Genomic DNA, 20,908 nt, shown 5'->3' with positions numbered 1-20,908 from the left:
ATTGGGAGGAACGTTACTGGAGTCAGAGGAATTATGTCTGCATAAGTCTAGTGCTGGATGTTGAAAGCCACCGGGACTGTTTGAAAAGAGAGAGGTGGTTTGACACATATACATGCTTGCACCTTTCTTTTAGCAACAAAATCTTTTTTTTAAGAAGCAACAAAATCCATTTCAGAAAGATCAAAATATTCAGTGGATTCCATTTTCTTGTCACCTCCTGTATATTTGGGGGAAGGGGAGTCATCATATTGTCACAAGAAAAGACTGATTTACATTAGCATTAAACCAAAATATAACTAGAGGTACTCATAAACATCCTGAAATAATCTATTTCCCCTTCCTTCCAAATTCAACACTTCCAGTCTAATTTACAGACAAGTGTCTGAAATGCTTCCAAACTATTATCAAATCGGCATGCTAGGTGACTGACATTCACCCTTCACTGAAGGTCTCTTGGAAAAGAGATTCATGAAAATTCTACCCCAGATGTCTGAGCTTTTTAATGACTAATAGAACAGTGTCTTTCCAGGCTCACCTTTCATTTGTTATTTACCCAGCAGTATTTACACACTGTTAAGGCAAGCTAAGCCATACAGGGGATAGACATACACAAATATAAACAGAATTATGTCCTGGTTGCAAGATAGCTGTGATAGAAAAATATACCGGCTGTGCAGGAGAACCTAGGGATGAGTCACCACTCTGAAATATTCAGATAGTTCTTAAAATGGCTGTAGTTATCCTTCCTACTCAAGTATGGGATACGCCTTTTATTGCCTTTGAACCCTTTACTGCCATGCACTTCACTTCCAAGGATTTTTACCGGAGGACACTGTCAGAAGGAAAGTATCAGTCCTGCGGTACGCATCTTGGAAGACTTAAGGGTACCCACTGATCCTGATCTTAAACTACAGGGGCAGGTTTTGTCCCCCAGCTGTTTTAAGGGGTAAGAGTAGAGACAAAGCCCCACCCAAACAGAAAGAAAATTACTACAAAAAAAGCCGCAAAAAGGTAAGTTAGAGTACCTGTATCTCCTAGTGGACAGTTTAAATACATGAGATCCCTGATGAAGCTGTTTATCCTGCAGGAAACAAGTCTCCTTTAGACATTTTCATTGATCAAATTATTTATTTGCACTTATCAGTATTCAGGTGTGCTTAATATTTTTTATGCTTAGAGGGCTAATTAAACTTATACAAAGTCTCTAGTCACTCCATCTCAGGGCTATATCTTCCTTCAGACAAAACGTGACAATTTAGCAAATAAAATTATGTTAGCCTAAAGAGAAGTTCACATCTTTTTGCATGTAAAAGACTTATCTTCCCAGTACCTTATTCTCTGCTGAGGGAACAGTCTATCTTGGCAAGACCATGTCCTATGCCCCAGATATCACACAGTGGGAGGATTTCATGCACAAGAGAAATTAATACTCCATTACCCTAGCTTCTATTTCTGCCTTTTTTTAGATGCCACCAGCTCCCTGATTGAGTTCTTCACTGGCCTACAGGCAAAAATAACCAGCAAGTAACATGCTATAGGCAACAGTGTATTTTTCCTACCTTCTTGGCCTGCAGAAACAGAGACCTCCTTACAGCAGGGAGAAATAACAGAGGGGGCTGTGGCTGAGTCAGAAGTTAATTCTTATTGGACAAGTAAAGCAGCCTCATCTCTACTATGTTAGCAAACTTGTTTGAATACTCGAAATATGCAACAGATCTCCCTCAGAAAGCTCTCGAAAATTAGCTTTCTAATGAGGTCGGAAGGACAGGCTACAGAATTTCCTCCCCTGGTTAGGACAAGTTGTTTCTTAGTTGCTGAACGAAATACAGATGCCTTTCCTGCTTTAAACTGTCTTCTGCAACTTTTGTCAGCTCACATATTTTTCATAGGAAATTTTAGTTACAAGCATCAACAAACTATTTCCTCATACATCTCTACCCAGGGATGCATTCCCAGGTCTTCTCTTTCTCCCCACAAGAGGAACTTCAGCCACCTTCTTTTGCAAACAGAGGGTGACTGGCTGCAGCAGCATCCCCCGAGGCAATCCTAGGCTGTCCCATAGGTTAATTTTTGGATTGAGAAAGGTCTTTGGAGAGATGCAGAAGACACAACAAGGAGATTGCCCTTGCAGATTCACCAAGAAAACAGCAGATACTAGGCCTTCCTCTGGAAACATATCAACAGAAAAAGGAAGAGAGAGAAGGAAATTCGTGTGGGAAGGTATAAAGGTTTTCTGCTTCAAGGAATGGACTGCAGTGTGTTTTGGGGTTTGGAGATGATAGAAATACTGATATTTTGTGCCTGGTTACCTAAATAATGTTCCACTTTATTTTCAGTCACCCTCTATAACATACTGTAGGTACCCCACGCAGAGACATCTCTCCAGATGTAAGATTATAAAACAACAGAAATAAAAAGTAATATCCTGGATTACTATACACCAATTCAGTTGTTTTGCAAAATTTATTCATCATCCTTACGAAAAAGTGACCTGTTCTTTAGGGAAAAGGGCAAGGAGGAAAGGCGTGGAGGGGAGACATTTTTTTCCTGTATAAAGAATTCCATCTACACATGTTAATCACCAATTTCATTTTACTTTGTCATCAGAGGAAGCTAATACAATGCTATCATTTCAGTCTATTAGAAATATTTACTCTGGTTTTGCGTTTCTTTTCCACTTTAAACTAAATACTTCAACAGCCCTCACCACAAGCAAGATCTGTTGATACATCTCAGCACAAGTTCGTGACTTGGCAAAACAAACACACAACCTCCTCCATCCAGTCAGTTCTTCAGAATCTACAACTACTAAAATTCAATTAGGCAAATTCCTAATTGGTGCAGACTGCTTTTCCTGCTAGCAATGACCCTTTACATCATTGTTAGTAGTCTTCTATGATTAATTAGGCCAATGGCAGCAGACTAAACTTCTTATTTCTATAAACTTCCAAAAGATAGCACTCATTAGAGAGGCAGTGGTGAAAAAAACTTTCATTCTGCAGTTCACTTTGTACCTCAATTTACCATGGCTTTAGCTCTAGCAGCTTTCTATAAAAGGCACTTCAGTTCTTCCCTTCCCACAATTCGGAGGTGCAAGGCAGGTAGCCAAAGATAGAACATGCTGCTACTAAGCACTCTCGCCTTAGACTGGGTTTTGCTTGCCAAAACTGAGGCTGAGACACAAGGAAGGAAGAAAAAAAATTGCCTAAAGACTAAAGCAACAAGATTTGCATTAAAGCAACATGTACTACTATACACAAACAGAGACCTATGCCTGGATGAAAACATAACACATTTTATAGAAAACATAAAATTCAGAAAAACGCGGGGAAGGGGCATAGCTTCTGCCCATTATGCTTGTAGCATTTGCCACTTTCTGGAAATAAGGACTGATGAACTGAAAGTATCAGGAATTTAGAACCCTTTCAAGCAGTAAGCATGGAAATAGGAGACTGACCTTTAAACATTTTGAAGCAACCACAGTAAAAATTCAAGTTTTCGGCTAGGAGTACTTTACAAATAAGTTCCCTACATATTAAAATTTCTTTTCATGAAGGTAGTGCTGCCTCAAAGAATTTCCACATTGAGAAAGAACTATAAGAGAGCATTAAGATGGATGGAAAGAAGGCTATGATATATTGCACAGTAACACTTCCACAAAACCCTACTTAGAAAACACAGCTACAGCCAGTTTCATCTAAGGAGAAAAAATAATATTCTGTAGTGCTTTATGCACTACAAGTTTCCCCAAATGTAACAAAACAACTTTAAAAAGTTATAAGCATAAAACTTGCAGTTTCAAAAGCTCAAAGTCATACTGCTAACACAGGCCAAGAGTTGTCCACATTTGTTACATTCAAAGACCCCACATTTTAAAGATTTCTTCAGTTAAAAATAAAAATACAAAAAATTCTGAATTCATTAGGGGTTAAAAAAATCCAGACCTCTGTAAACACTTGAAACCAGAATTATGTTGAATATTTTAGTTTATATTACATGTCCAGTTTAAGTTTCCTATAAACCATACTAAAATTTCTCCTGTTTAAGTCAATTTTCAAAATGAATTTAAAAAAATCATGGAATGACATCAGCTTATAAACAAGACTTCAGTTTCACCAGTGGAAATGAAATCAAGTACTTACTAGATAAAATGAGATTCCAGTAATTCCTTGATCTGAACAACACAGCAGACAACTTCTATGCCAGGAGCAGAGAATGAAGACAGTTAATGGGTCTTAGCCATGGCAGTCTGTAGAAATAACAAAAAAATAAATAAATTTAAAAAAACAGCAAAAAATAGAATTAAGATAGATCCCAGAAAATAATCAAGAACTACTTTGACTGAGGTATGATACATAATTGTTATTTAGTTCAAAGATCTAAGAATCTGTTTTGGTCACAAATTATATGTGGCTAGAGCTTCAAAACTTTACTTTTTCAAGTAGAGTTTTCCATGGGCATTTAAAGAATGAATAAATAAGTTAAGTGAAAGAGTGGTTCATAATATTACATCCTTTCTTGTGAGTTTGCATTGAAAGTGTAGTGAGTAATTGAAGATTGTCAGGATAAAACACTGATTATTATTTTTCAAATATAGCCATTTTTACTGCAGTGTACAAGTAGTATTGGTCAAGCCCAAAAATCAGCCCACAAGAAAACTTTATCTCCTTCAGATATACATACTTCTACAGCTGAGATATTTTTGGTCTGTGGCTTGCTGTTTTCATTTTTAAAAAGTATTAAAAATTCATCAGTAACAGCTCTCTAGTTGACGTGGAACAAAGGCCCCAGTTTTGGTCCTCTAAAATCTAGATGTTAGGTGGAAAAGTGCCAAATAAATCTGTAACAACCAGATCAGAGTCCAAGAACCTGTTCTCAGATATATTTCATTGATTAAATGCTCTCAATTATTGGCCAACACCCTTTCCCCAGAGGTCCAGAGGATAAACAAACAAATAAATACTCTGCCTCTTTACATGATTCCTTTTGATCCGAAAAACCAACCCTTTATTACAGACTATTGCATAATCACTGCAATAAGCAAATTTTTTTTTCCCCTAATGTAAAAACCCCTTTGTGTAATATAGAGGTTAAAACACTCAGTTATCCTGTATTTGTAGGACAATGTCCTTAATGCCTGTTAGCACATGTCTTCTTAGTGGCTCAAACTTTGCAAGAAATGTACTGGACAGCAGCTTTTGTGTCTGCCTAGGGGAGTGGGAGAAAACTGGGGGATGCAGGTCTCTGTTTCAGAGATGATGCACGGGGATAAGCAAAATTCTAGGAACAGCATTCATGGATTCATCTCTGCCAGCTTCCATCCTCTCCCCACCCCCCAAAGCACCCTTATAGAAATTCACTGAGTTGTTGAAACTCTGAGAGACAGAAGGGCCTCACTCATCTACTTGACCCCCGCCAGCTCCAGCCTATTGTCGCATTGACTCCCACTTACCTGCTTAACGCTGTTTGAATTTCAGATGGCTTCAGTCTTATTGCTGTAAAACCAAATTCAACCTCACTAAAAATGCAAAAGCTCTGCTGTAATTCATTGCTCAGAATACTTAATAATATTTTACTGTGTTTTTAAATATGATACACAGTACCAAAGAGACATACTAAACAAAGTCACTTAAAATATTGTAATTTGAAAGGAAACTACAACTCTATAGTTAATATGTCTCTTTTATAACAAATTTGCTTTTACATCGAAAGATTTAATAGGTGACTGTTTAAACAGGTTACCCTATAACAATGAGTAGAACCACACATAGCTACAGCATCTAATAAATTTGTAAACAAGCACATACAGACAGGAATCTGACATACTGGCAAGCCACATACAGCTCTATTAGCCAAACCTGAGTTAAAGAAAAAAAACTATGCCAGCCAAGCAGCTTCTTCCAAGGGAACATCAGAAAATATTGATTCACAAAATTTAAAAAGTTTTCAAGAAACATATCCAATCTCAGAACTTTTCTAATAAAACTTATCAAAACATTTTCTTTTAAAATATAAAAATATTTGAAATAATTTTTGGAATCAGTCACAATAACTTCTAAACAGACTAATTCCATGAGATCAAAACTAAGTGTTGTGAAAGATGACCTTATTTCTACATTTATTCCCAGTACCTGACTGGCAACACTACTTTAAAATGTCCCAGGAGATGGAAGTCACATTTTGAATTCATATCTGTCTAGTAGCCTACATTGCTGAAAGATAATCTCCTGGAAGAGAACAGTGATTTTTAAACAGAGGTATTTGGAATAGTAAGGGCAAGAAGGACAATCAGATCTGAGCTCTTTTAAAAGATCGTCAGTGCTTTGGATGAGTTTCACAGTGTCTGGTACAAACAGTAAATTATACTGTTCACATTCTGATATAGCACACCCTCAAGTTTCAAGATTTCAAGACAAGTCCACTTCCATCTTGTATTCATTGCAACAGACTTATAGTACAGTTAAATACAAACATGGGCCATTCTTCATGATAAATAATTATAAAGGGGACATGAGATCTAGGTGATGTCCCCACCATGTAATAAACCAAAAAGAGAGAACCTGATGCATAACTCACCCACAGTTAAAGTATGGGAAATCGAGTGGCCAATAAGATGTCAAAGTTTTCAGCACTATGATGCCTTTTACTTGAATTCTATAAAAGACTTTCTTTTGTTTTTGCAAACAAAATAATTTTGTTCTTGTTTATTTTGATCTTGCTCCTGTTGGAGTCACAAAAAATAGTAGTCAGAAAAATCTGGTTTTAAAGCCCTGTGCTTCTGGTGAAATAGAACAAGGACAGGAAACAACATAAGGCAAAAATAATCTGGAATTTAGATACATACCACAGTTGCAGCAAAAGTCACAGAAGTCCAATTTCAATTATCACTAGAGATCATCATCCTCACTTACCAGATTTCCACAGATAATGTGCAACATTAAGTTAGTAAAAAATCTGGTATACGGATGTAGCAACTATGTAAACCATCTGCTGCTTAAAAAGTCAGCTGAGAAAATGACTATGGACATATGGGGATACCAGCAGTGAATCACCCCTTTAAGGGTAAGGCAAGCTCTGGTCAAATCAAGCTCTGAAAACAAAGCAAGGATGGGAAAGGGGCCATAAGGCAACAATTGCTGCTGGTTTGCGGTGTCCTCAGGGCTCATCCCAGAGCTGCCACCACCTCTAGGGTCAGCCTGTCACCTGGGACATCACCTGCTCTAGCTCAGCATAACCTAAATGCTGTCCGTCAATGGAGGATCAGAGGGAAAAACGCAGGCACCAGGGACACTCGTGAAGGCACTTGAGCTCAGAGTTGCAATGAGTGAAATAATTTAAAAGCCCCAAAACCGGAATCAAAGCAGGATTGTTATTCAGATTTTTAAAGTTCAGATTCTGTTTCCAAAGTGAACAGAGAGCTGGATCAACTCCTTTAACTTAAATTTGCCCTTTTGGCTTTATCTGACAATGCCCAGCAGAACTTCACTGCTTTCTCTGTTCTCACAGAGAGCAATGGAATGGAGTCAACCAAACAAGCCACTTGGACTAATATTTTGCCTCCAAGTGGCAAAAGTAGTTCTTAGGGAAGTGTATGACATTGCACGGCTTTCCACATGGAAGCAGAAATTATTTTTTGCTGCACTTATTTAGCAACCAGATTGTAAACTTGTAGGTTGATGCAACAACAGCACAACAGTTATAGGACCTGCAGCTGGAGAGGGGTTGCCATTCGGTTTCAGTAACAAAACAGAAGACACACAGAACAGGTTGCCCCGAAGTGGGACCCAATGAATGCTTCCTACAGACTAACCCAATTTTCATCTGTGCAAATGGAAACAAATATTGAACAAGACATTGCCCTGAGACCATTTGATTGAGCTTATATCTAGAAACATTTTTTTTAATTCACAGGGGACAGGAATTTCTGATATCTTCTTTTTACACACATTTTGCCTAGCCCCAATCTAGTAGGAAACATCTTACACTAACACTACCACACACCCCAAAAAACCCCAAAACAAACCATCAAAACCCCTCACCCTCCCCACCTCCAAATGCCACATCCTTAAAATTACTCTGCAGAACTTCCATCTCCAAAGCATCCCACAGAAATATGTTCACTTGACATTTGCAGAGGAAGCCATCCCCTTTCAACCATTTCATATTTCTCACCTTTTCATCAAGAGTCCTCATTCTTTGTTACCAGAAAAAGCAAATGCTGTTTGTGCAAAACATAAATGCTACCCCCGCTACTTCTGATTTGCCTCTTTTGTACCTTCACTTCCCCTTTTTTTCTTAGAGGAAAGCCTCATTAGAGGAAAATTTTATGGTGGTAAGGAACCAGATGCAAACCAACTAGCAGGAACTTCAGAGTTCAGGCCCTTCATTCCTAACCTGTGATATGAAAAGAGATACCTGGTGAGAGTCTGCTGCTTCCTAGCAAAGCAGTGCTTTTCCACTCGATCAGAACAGCCCTGAGTAGTAGCAACTGGAAGAAAAGTTATTTTCTACCTGGATGTCCTGTCTTTGCTCTCCATGGACATCTAAAATATCATAAATACAGGAGAACCACAGGATGGTTGAGGTTGGAAGGGACCTCTGGAGGTCATCTGGTCCAACCCCCCTGCTCAAGCAGGGCCACCCAGAGCCAGTTACCCAGGACTGTGTCCAGATGGTTTTTGAATATCTCCAAGGAGGAAGACTCCACAACCTCTCTAGGCAATTTGTGCCAGTGCTCAGTCTCCCTTACAGTAAAAAAAGGGTTTCCCAATGTTCAGAGACAGCCTCCTGTGTTTCAGTTTGTGCTCATTGCCTCTTGCACTGTCACTAGGCATCACTGAAAAGAGCCTGACTGTATCTTCTTTGCACCCTCCCTTCAGGTATTTATATACTTTGATCAGATCCTCCTGAGCCTTCTCTTCTCTAGCCTAAACGTTCCCAGCTGTCTCAGCCTTTCCTCATAGGAGAGATGCTCCAGATCCTTCACCACCTTCATAGCCCTACATTATGCAACTAACATTTTTTGTTCTTTTCCATTTTTGAAGTTAGGAAAAAAAAAAGGGGGGGGGGGATAATTAAATCATATGTAATGACTATTTGTCCTACAGAATCATGTCTCTTTCAAAATAATTATTTTCAGCCACATGAAGGGCCAGTACACTACATTTTAAAGACAGTGGGTTGGTTTGTGTTGTTTTAAGGTTGCTAACACATTTTAACAGCATGTTACAGTGTGGTACTCAAAATACTGACACAACTTTATTTTGGGGAACTTGCAAGGACTTTGGGTTATCCACAACTACTTGCAAAGACAGAGGGCCTGGTCGAAAAAGCCAATGCCCATGCTTCACATTAGCCACAAAAGTAATCTCAATGACTTCAGTGTGAGTTAGTTACTTATCCCCAAATTAAGGTCCAGTATATGCTTTAGTACCTTAGATTGACCTAAATTTGAGGACAGAACTGAAGACACGTAGGGATTCCCAAACCTGCTAGATAAGAGCATCTCCAGTTCCTGGTGGGAATACCAACTAGTGAGACACCTGTTTTTAGCGAGATTCTGGTAGAGCCAGAAAAAAAAAACAGAATATAGAAAACATTTGAGATTATTCTACATTATGCTGTTCCAGTTTTCACCACCCAGGCTGTGGAGACCAGACATATGTAAGCACAAGTGAAAGCGCCTCTAGCAGGCAGCTTTTGTTTTGTCCAAAAGCAACTTTCCTCCTCTTAACACTTCTTTACAGAATATGAGTGAAAATGGTTATAGCAAGCAAGTATATAATTCAAACACCTATCTTGCCTTTCACGATGGCCACGGAGCTCCACCGTACTGCTGTGTATCCATCTGTACCACATTTGCTGCTTGTCTGAAAAGAGGCTTTATTACAGAAGCAAGGATTTGTTCACAGTAGAATATGTTTCCTCTTCTCCTTCCTCCTGCTATTTTAACTCTCCTCCAGATGTTTTCTTTCCTTTATGCAAGGCAAATGGAGTTAAATGAGAAGATCAAACTGAGGCAAGGAAGATACGTCCATCTGAGACACATTACTTTATGATGATCCGAATTTTTTATTTGAATTAGGTCCATCACCAGAACAGCTGTGCTGCCTCTTTATCACTGTATATAAGAATGGGCCCAGCTCTTCATATTTTAAGGTCTTGTTTTGCTTTCAGTTCTCAACCTCTTAGATTACCTTTGCCCCTTTTACCATGAGCTTTCTGGGAACCTCCTTTCAATTTCTCTATTTCGGTTTAATTTTTTTCTGGCGTGCAGGCTCTCAGTTTCTAACGGCACAGGATCAGAAGCTCTGCACTGGTCTCTCTACCCATGAAAAATATTCTGGCACTGAGACACCCCCAGGGCATTGATGCTGAAGGCTGGCTCAGACCCAAGTCTCGGCCCCCAGTCAGCTAAGGAGCCTCCAGGTTTCATTCAGGTTTTTCTAAAGCTTGTTCTTAGCAACCCAAATATCAGTCCAAGGGTTTTGACAGACCGTGATCTTCTGGAGGTTACTCAGAAGATGGGAGTGGCCAAAGGGTCAGAAGGTTTGGAAACTTATGTTGAACACTGGGATACTGTTTGGGAGATCATTGTGGATACCAGTCAGGTCACACCATCTGATGAATGAGGTTAGTCAGAGTGTTATTTCCTCCATCTGTAAAGAGCTTGTTTTCTTCTCTCCCTGGCCTCCCACAAGAACAAAATTTGTACAACATAAATTACTGCAGCTTCTCAAAGGTGCCAATAGAAAATCCTTTTTTTTTTTTAATTAATTATCCTCATAATCACTGGTATTTTAATAGAACTCTAAGCAGAGTGGATTACTTAAAATACCCACTCAGTTTTAATTACAGTACTTTTAAAGAGATTATTTTGTAATGAAGATTGGTATCATTAGCTCTGAGACAGTACTAACAAGTTGTAGCCACTGTGTCTTTTCCTTCCAACAAACAAAAGTCATCCTTATTCAGATTAACATATTTGCATGGTGATTGTGCTTAAGACTCCTATCAGTCAGCAGTACTAGAAATAATGCAAACAAGTACTCTGAGTCTTTGCCCCAAGGAAATACATTTTAAGCAGATAACATGAAAAATATACTCACAGATTAAAGACTTAAAATTTTCCACACAGAGATTCATGCAGGCATCCATTGTGCAGCTTTGTACCTCCTAAAGGGCATATTTACACATATTTAAGTTAAGGCACCTAAGTGAGGAAACTAGTTCGGCGGCAGCAGGTTTTGAACTGAAGTAATTAAAGTCACCTTCAGGAGGCTAAATGGGGAACTGAGGTTCTGGATAGCCACAGTTAGACATGAGCACTCCCAGGTATTTGAAAAAACTGTCCACAGCTTTAAAACTAAGCTTTATGTCCACACTTCTAAGAGCAGGAAGGACATACTGTCATGCTCGAAATTTTGTTTATGGATAACAAGGAAACACATCCTATGTTTAAAGCCAAGAATTTATTGTTAATGTAACTGAAATTTTGTCTGACCACTGTCAGTCCAGAAATGGTCGCTACAAAAAAGGAAAGGATAATAATACAGTTAGAATACAGAAAAAGCCTCAATAATAGTTGTAACACTCTTAACACTGTTTTATACAAAGTTCTTGGTCTGTACCCCATTTTCTGGTGTTATGCTAACCCTCCACTGCTCCTCTGAGTCTTAAAGTTGGTGTTTTCACCCTGGGGTTGGCAGAAGCGAGGGAAAAAGGGGTTACAGCAACCTATGAGCACCTGAAGTCTTTCACCAGGATGAATAGAATGTTTGTGTTGGTGGATTTTTTTTCTTTGTCACCGTAGGATCCACTTGGGGTCCTTTTTATATGCCTGCTAACACAGTTTTACTGCTTTGCTCCTTCATCAGTCTGCAGCTCCACATCGCCTCTAAGTTTACTATATATGGTGCCTTTTACATATGTTAGATGCTGCTTCTTTGTTCTCTTTGTTACCCCTAAAGCCAGTTTTGTCCAGCTCCAGGACTGTGTTTTTTCAACCAATGATTGGCAGGTTGTTAATATCTGTTGGGTCTCCCTAGTCAAGCCACATTTCTTATTATCCCATGCCAGTACTCCTCTACACCACCTCCTGCATCTCCAATTGTCAAGGCCTCTTTACACTACTTCATTACATTAAAGTCATAAATTTCTGATTCTACTCAGAATAACTGCTTGTTAATGCTATTTATATAAAAGGTTGTATCATACAAAGATAACAAAAGTTAAAAAAATTAGCCATAGCCACCTGGTCAGTTAAAGAAACCACTGTCACAGCTAAACCAAGTAAAACAGAGCTGCAGGCAAGTCAAGTCAAGCAAGCCTGACAAAGGTCAGTCCTGAGGCCCTGCAAATTCAGTACAGAGCTTATGTCTTGTTACTAGCAATGGCAATGCTGTATTACAGCACACAAAAATATAAAAGTGCCTCCCAATGTGCCACAAGATATTTTATGAATTTAACAGGTAGTTTCTTTAGTACAAACATGAGGGGGGAATGAATCTTATAGGTTATTCCAGGACCTGAAGCATCCAGCAATTCTGCAGCCATGCTACAGAACGCGCCATTCAAGGAAGAAAGCCTAAGGTGTATCTTGTATCCATGGTCCTCCAATTATTCCCCATAATGCCAGCAACCTCACAAGTAAGAGACTCCTTTATATCCAACACTTTCTCACAGTCCTCAAAACTCAGAACTCTTCAGTAATTCAACTCTGCACTCTGCCAGAAAAGGCTCCATAGACAAAAGCTTGAGCATTTTGCTTGTACACTTGAAACACTAACAATTCCACCATCCAAACTTTACCTGGACTCCAGATCTCTTTATTCTCACCGGCTGCGGCAAAGGCACAGTAATGGTTACATTTCCATCCTAAAGATATACACTTGTCAAATTAACATGTTAATTTAAATCAAAAGGCAACCTCTGACCTAAGCTGGCCCAGCTGCAGCAACAGAGAAAGACAAGGATACACATCTATGCAGAAATGCCCTTCCTACCAAAATCAGGTAGGCAGGATCCACAAGACTGAATTCACAGACTCTTAATTCAGTCAGAAATCAACTGGTGCTGCCAGAATACATGAACTGCACACGTGGATTTCTGGAAAGCCTGATGGAGTGGAATACTGATAATTTAACTGGCATTATACAAATGAAAAGATTAATAACACAGCAGCCTTCCTATCTAAGAAGGCTTCAAATATTAATGCCTTTTTCAAAAGCGATTTGATCGATACGATTTGTGTTAATGAAAGAAGAAATGAGTTAATCAAAACATTCACTTTTGGAAGAAAAAAAAATTTCCGAGTGTTCAGATACTGAAGCCTAGCAAATATTCCCTCCCTTACTCCACCTTTTTACACAAAGACAAGCCCTACAGCAAAGCAAGCCCTGCTAAACAGGCAGAGGAGAGACTATGGATTATGAGATATGCTGCAACCCTGATAAGTGCTACCGTGGCTTTCTTATCTGCAGAAGCCATATGACAAATCACCCTACAAGAAAACCTCATTGTGTCTTATTCATTTTATTCCGACCCAAATCACACATTGCTCTTTGACTGATATGCTAACGATACAGAGAGGGAAGGGAGGTGTGGTTGCAACCTCAGGATCACATTAACTAAGATACAAGAAGGGACTCTGAAACCAGATCTTTTTGCGTCCATGCAGAATTTTTACCAAGGTCCCTAGAGGTGTCACATGCAAAACCACTGAATTTGTCCATTGTGCCTCTAGCTCTCTTGAGGCTTTGCATTAGTAAGACAAATGGCTAATTCACTACAGCCAAATGTTGCACATTTCATGATTAAACACAAACCTCCTCAGACTTGGCTTCATTTATTTCCTCTGCAATGAAATATGTGCAGGTTTATATTTTTCCATTGCTACATAAATACAAGCAGTTTATAAAATGCTGGAGGAATTATCAAAGCTGAATCTTTCATTCTAACATGAAAATGTGGTTTGCTCACTATTTTTTCCTGCTGTCTGCTGCCATACAGTTATTTAATAGCATTATTTAATTGTATTTAAATAATTTTAATAATTGCCAATGCTCCTTCCCTTAGGAATTCAATTAAATCTAACCCCAGATCTGTAGACAGTAATAGGAAGAGTGAAATCTTGCTGTTGTAACTATCTATTGTTATTAAGATTTATATATTGTTAATTATCAGTAGTCCCTTATTATTCAGTAATGTAATCTCAGCATTAGCATAGCTAATAAGAAGCACCTTGTAGTATAGCATGTCATGACCATAAATGCTTGCTTAATGCCCAATGACATAAAATGCTTGGGGCAGGTGTTGTTGTTTGGTTGGCATTTTTGTTTTGGTTGGGGGGGAGGGGTGTGTGTGTTTGGTTTTTATTTCAAGAAGAGCTGTCCATACTATAGAGACCTTGTGTACGACACGATCTCTATCAAGTCTGATTCCTTATATGCCCAAGACTGCACAACAAGAATAGGCTTTCTTCATTCACCACCCCACCTCAATCCCCGCTGTTACACTGCTACAGCAGTGCAGAGGCATTGGCTATGTTCAGCTTTTTCAATTAAGAGTTCCCCTGTAGAAGAGGGCTCTGCTGATAGAGAAGCAAATCATCAATTTATTGAGCTGAAACTCCACTATTTTACGAGCATGCACATACAGAGTGGTCCTCCCTCTTCATTGTCCACAGCGACCTCTGCCCACCTGCTCTATTGCCATCCAGCCTTGCCAGCTTTGCACACACTCAGCTTGCTCTCACTTCAGCTAACAAAGGCAAGGAGAGTGTCAAATTTACCCTCCGCTGATATAAATAGCGGATCTTACCTTCCCTACTGTAAGTGAAACTAAAGACACATTACTGAAATTGCTAATCCATGTGCATAAAAGCTTAGGAAGAAAATGTGTTTCTGATTTAAATCTCCTCAGCCATGCAGAGCACCTAACCCTAGTCAAACAACTCGGACAACTTGGCTGTAGCATCTCAGACTACCAAGAAACAAGAGTCTAGATTCTGCAGTAAGTAAGACAGACATAGGGAACAGACTAATAGGTTAAAATTATTCTTTCAGTTTTCTAAATCAGCCTAATGTCTGAATGACTGTGGCTGTTGGGGTCCTAGCATCTTCTGCTGTCACAGGCAGGAGAAAGACGTATAAAGCATGACTTCAAAGTGCCAGCTGAATCACTGCAACAGCTTCCTTTTCAGTTTTCACCAACAACTACTCCATGAAGCATAGGAACAAGGAGATGCCTGATCTTACCCTAACTTTGTACTTAATTTTCACTTCTCCACTTCACCACACACTCCACTCTCTTCCCCTCTCTACCCACAAGTGTCCAAGGGCCAAGAAAAGGGCCTGTACCTGTCTGGAGCTTGTGCCACCAACTTGTGGTCTGCTACACCTACTGCCGTTTCAGCAGGTGCACAGTACAAATACACAGCTGCTCAGATATAAAATTATTATTTATTGAGAACTACAACAGCCATTTTTGGCCTAGATAAGACTAACACAATCTCACTAACACAATTTGACTTTATCTTTTTTTTCTATTATATCAATACCTACAAAATATTACATTTTCTTAAAGTTGTCCATTTTTTTGGTATGTCACTCTTGTGGGGACTAATAACAAGAAATAACCATGGCAACAAAGTAATAAACGGTACCTTTTGAATACCTTTAAATAATTTTTGAATAACTTCTTGACAGTTTCTATAGGCAAAATGTGTGTATTTTTCACAAAATACATGTGATACTATTGTCACTGTAAGCAACAGAGATAAATTATAGGTAATTTCTACTTTTTAAGTCCCGTTTCTATGGTAATATGAGCAACTGCCATTACTTCAGAGCTTGTTACCATGGTTATTTCAGGTAATTCCAGTGTTTTAATACCCTTAAACCTGAAGTGATACTTTTTCCTCCTATTTTGCTGTTGAGCAAAATCACAGCTCAACTTTAGGGGGAACACAACTCTTCCAGTTAAAATAAATACAGCATATAGCACACACATGTAAGGAGTCAAGTCAAAGTGAGTTACTTAGCATGCAACCCCTAGGTGACTCTCTTCTAAAAGAACACTAGCCCTTTCCCACACATATTTCTACAGAAAAAGGAGAGTGTTTCCTCCAGGGTGTAAATCCTTTAACTACCCTCACTTGTGCAGACCACATCTGGCCACCAAGCTCCCTGGTGAAGCTGCAGAAGTGGGATACAGTGGCCTAGTGATCTGCTCCTCCAAATCCCAGTTTTGAGAGTTGACTGATGAGATGTCAGCGGCCCCCCATCTCCCTAACAGGTGTGTGTATATATATATATATATATAAAAATCATTGGGGAGTCTGGGTCCGCTCACCAGCAAGTCATCCAGCACTTACGCCTAGTTCAAGTACCCTGGAGAGTAAATGGGCTTAATAGATCCTTCACCATTCCTGTGCTGACACAAAAGGCACCAGCATCTTCACCAAAGCCCGGCAGGCACCTCTGCGGGTTTCAAAATGGCCAGGATAATTCTGCCCGGGCCTTTGTGTAGGAAAGATACAGCAGGAGGTTTCATGTTCAGCAGCTGGGTGGTAATAGAAATTATTCTAAATTAAAACTAATTCTTCATCCTGAGAAATCTTCACATTCTAGCTGTGTGACCATAGCCTGCCTTTCCAATAGGTCTTCTTGCTCATGCCTACTGCAAGTGCTGCTTTTGACTTCAGTCTGTGCAGGCTGCTCCCACACAGAGAAGTTTTCTAGTGTTTACCTAGAGAGGACAATTTACACAATCTGCCCCTTTTCCTTCACAAGTAGCCAGCAGGAGTGACTTGCTTGAACAAACTGTTACTTGCACTGGAGAGCGGTTTTTGTTTACTGTAACTTGCTATAGCTGGGATATGAGGTCAGGGCACTGGTCCAGTCCGAGTCACTGGGAGACCATATGATGCTGCTGAATTGGCTCCAGTGTTGTCAGGATTTTGGCCTTCTCATTAGCATTTCTTTTGAAAACACATATGAGAGAACATAATTTTTTTTTTTTTAGAAAAAAAGAAAACCACAATTTTAAGCCACATAACTGTAGAGAAAAGATAGTAACTGTGAAGTAAATGGACCCTAATGACTTGGAAGCAGGAAGGCAAATATCAAGATCCCAAGATGTTTCACTGTTTTCAATTAATTTTATATTTTATATTTTAACGTAGCTAAAAAACCTCGTACTTCAGGCTGGCAATGTTATGTCTGTTATATGTCTGTGATTTTTTTTTTTTCTGATACTAAGTAACAAGATTCATCATAGTGAGCTACAGTACTCTGTTCAGATGTTTGTTCATGAAAAAGGTGTTGTCAGTCCTTTTGCAAGGTTTACTCACCAACACTCAAAAGTCAGCTTCAGTTATACAGGCATGGATTTTATCCAAATAATTAACACGTCCTCAAATTCAACCATTAATAACATCAAGACAGTGTAGTCTCTTAGAATAAGGGAAAGGAGTATGTGACCTCAGAAATCTGTTTTCCTGCCAATGGGTGATTAGTGGAACCTAATATTGATGTTCCACATGAACTTCACCAGTCAGCTCTGGCTACGTCTACATACATTATCAAATAACTTGTTATAATAGGACAGATCCATAAATCAAAGCAATTGGTGCTAAGGCCCCTCATTTAAAGCAGTTTGGGGGTTTTACCTCATACTAACGTTAGTCTGGTCCCCTGGACAGAACATCCCCACCATGCATGTGGTTTAATACATGTGCTCAGTATGCGTCTGATTTGTATTTCCTCATCAGCAGTTATAGTGCATTTGCCACACACGTGGAGCTCCTGGGGAATGGGGACAACCAGAGCATGGACATTGTTGCTCTAAACCAAAGCAGTAATCTGGCACATTCCCTTGGATATGAATATCATTTTAGACAGAACGCAAGCAGTGGAGGGTTGGTTTAAGTTACACAAGTCTGGTGGGCTATTGTTAGAGTTAGGGAACAGTAAGTCAGGAAATCACCTCTTTCTCAGTTGCTTCAAGGACAATGATGAGTATGTAATGGCTGAAACTCTACTACTTTCACTTGGGAGTTCACAAAGAACATCTCTAACTCTGAGAGGAGGGACAGGTCCAGCTGAGCAAGTTGTGCCCACATTACACTCAGAAACCTGAGTATGGGGAGCAGGTACATCTCAAACTCCTCTGAGACCAAAAGTGTTATCACTGTCTGCAAAAGTATTTTATTTCCTAATAATACTGCAAATGCTGTGTTGTGTGAATTGACTGGCCCAGTTCTGCTACCAGCGAGTTCTCCATCACCATGGAGGCATGCCCATGTCCCTCATTTGGAAAGCATGGTCATTCCAAAAAATTTTACATTTCCTTCAGATTCCTTTATGGCCAGACACTATGCATACGTATTACATGTTTTCTAAGCTGATACATTGATGTCACCTAAGGTGTTGGCATCTGTAAAAAGCAGTCTTGCAAATGGCATGGCAAGCTGTTTCACAAAATTCTGTACCCTGCCAGGCCAGCTGGCGGAAAGGCACTAGTCTAACCAATTAAATTACTTGGGCATTTTCTAGTACCAATCCTTATTTGCAGGCTTGCAACATAAAAAAATTAACAAGGCTTTCTGGAGCTTTTTGGACTGCCCTTTGTTTTTGAGACAGTCATGACTTATAAAATCCTAATAAGTTGAAGGGCTTGTTTTTGCTCCCCTAAAATGTGGGGCCTCTCCTATTCTGAGATTTATCCATCACTATTTACAGGATCAGCTTGAACTGTATTTATAGCCAATATCCTTTTATAGTAGTGGCACATTTCTCATTTGGCTATTCTGTTTAATTTTTCTTTTTTAAAGGCAACCTTGGCCTCTATTATGACAAACTCCTGGCATTTTCCTAGAGGTCCATCAGGGTGGGCCTACGTATAAAGCTTTGAAAAAAGCCCAAGACACCTCTCTCCCTCCAGTGCATACCAGCTGTGCTTTTTCCATGATTACTTCTCCTAAGGACTGTGATATTTTTAATTATTTGTCTCCTTTGTTCCTGATAACAATCTCTATGTATTTCCTAATCTACCCACCGAAATAGTCTCTGACCTAGTCACATCATGCAATAATAAACTGGGAAGAAGCACTGATAAGTGTTTTTATATATGATCCAAATCTCTGGCCCTGATTTTTTAAGAAAGCACAAATGTTCCTGCTCTTCCTGTTTCCTCTTCCTGCATTTCAGCCATTGCCAAATTCATCTTCCAGAGAGGAGACTGGAAGAGACTAAACCGTTCCCTGCTTCAAAAAGCTAACTACAACGTCAGTTCATTTGCATTGCAGCAATTACCCATTTCTATTTGGAAATACTCTCTGACAAAAAATATTTTCATATCTTTCTCCAGCTTGGAAGGATTTTTCCCAACTTGGTGTCAAAGAACTCAGGGAACTAGTTCCATGACAAATACAGAATTCTTATCTAAATTGGAGCTACTTTTTTTCTTGCCAGAGAAACATGGGTTGGAGGTGGAGAGGAGAAGCATAGGAGGTAGGAGGTGCATGTTCAAAGCAGCCTTGAGGATTTAAAAGCAAGTCTCCCATTGAAGTTAACTGGTGACCAGCACACAAGAGAGTTGAAATTTCTCAGGACTTGCTTTGTAAAGCTCAGCCAAGGAATTCTTTTCAGAAAAACATCTTTTATAGAATTTTCCTTAGTGTTTAATTAGGAATTCCTTAGGAATTATTTCAAACTGTTAAAAAGTCATCAGGAGATTCATGCCATTTTACATACACTACATCCATTGCTCCAGAAAATACTGCAGAAGAAACTGACTCCTACTACAATGGACCTTCACTAGGACCTCTAGAAAGTAGGAATAAAATACCACCAGGTGCAAATGATACTGTTGTAACACCCCACTTGCAAAAGTAAGAAACAGGCTCATGGGGTGGACATGCCTCCCTGAGAAACATGGCACAGACTGTGTTTCTTGAGAAAATGGTCTTCTAAAAGGATGTCAGGGTCTTTTGAAAAGGAAAGAGCCAGCAGTAAGATTGGTCATCACTAACAGCAGAAACACTACCCAATTTCCCAATAGCATAGAAAACACTTTAACTAGCATTTCAGGGAATATTTGGCTCAGGCAGTGAGGTTCTGCAAGAACTTCTCATTAAGCAGAGCAAGAGCAACTTGCATCACTGGTTTTAAGAAGTAACTCAATCTGTTTGTTATAGTGGATCTAACATAGTACTTTTGGTGTCAGGAGAATGGCTTTGATGGTTCAGGATGTCCCTTTGAGTCCCATGTTCTTATTGTTACCACAGGGCTAAGACAGGAAGGCATATCCTACCTGTAAGTCCCTTTCTTCCCTCACACTGACCTTGAGGGACATCATCCCAGCACAGCCCTGAGCAGTGCTACTTCTGAGCTGCTCCATGAAGTGGGATTTGAAGCATGTAGGTGATGTGCTGCTACATCAGCTAAGCAGAGATGTGAGCAGGGCCAGAAGCTCACAGACAGCCCTGGGCAATTGCAATTGTGAGCCCTACAGCTGTGACCTTGGCTGTCTGGCATCTTCTACAGCACATTGGTAGGGGTTTCCCGCCTTGCCTCCAATCAGCAGCAAGTGGATCCCGTTCAACATGGCCAGCATTTCAGACGGGAAGAGAAGGACTTGAGCATTAAAACAGTCTCTGTTCAACCTAGAGCCTAAAAGACCTAGGAACCTAACACCAACGGGGGGAAACCGTGGGGTTTAGCACTTCAGAAACCTGTGCAACTGAGATCATAGAATCATAGAATCATTAAGGTTGGAAAAGACCTCCAAGATTGAGTCCAACCATCAACCCAACACCACCATGCCCACTAAACCGTGTCCCTAAGCGCCTCATCTATCTGTCTTTTAAATACCTCCAGGGATGGTGACTCAACCACTTCCCTGG

Source organism: Pygoscelis adeliae, unplaced genomic scaffold, assembly GCF_000699105.1.
Source record: "Pygoscelis adeliae isolate BGI_AS28 unplaced genomic scaffold, ASM69910v1 Scaffold33, whole genome shotgun sequence".
NCBI classification, from domain to species: domain Eukaryota; kingdom Metazoa; phylum Chordata; class Aves; order Sphenisciformes; family Spheniscidae; genus Pygoscelis; species Pygoscelis adeliae.
The sequence above is the reverse complement of the archived record's forward strand: the minus strand, read 5'-3'. Positions refer to the sequence as shown.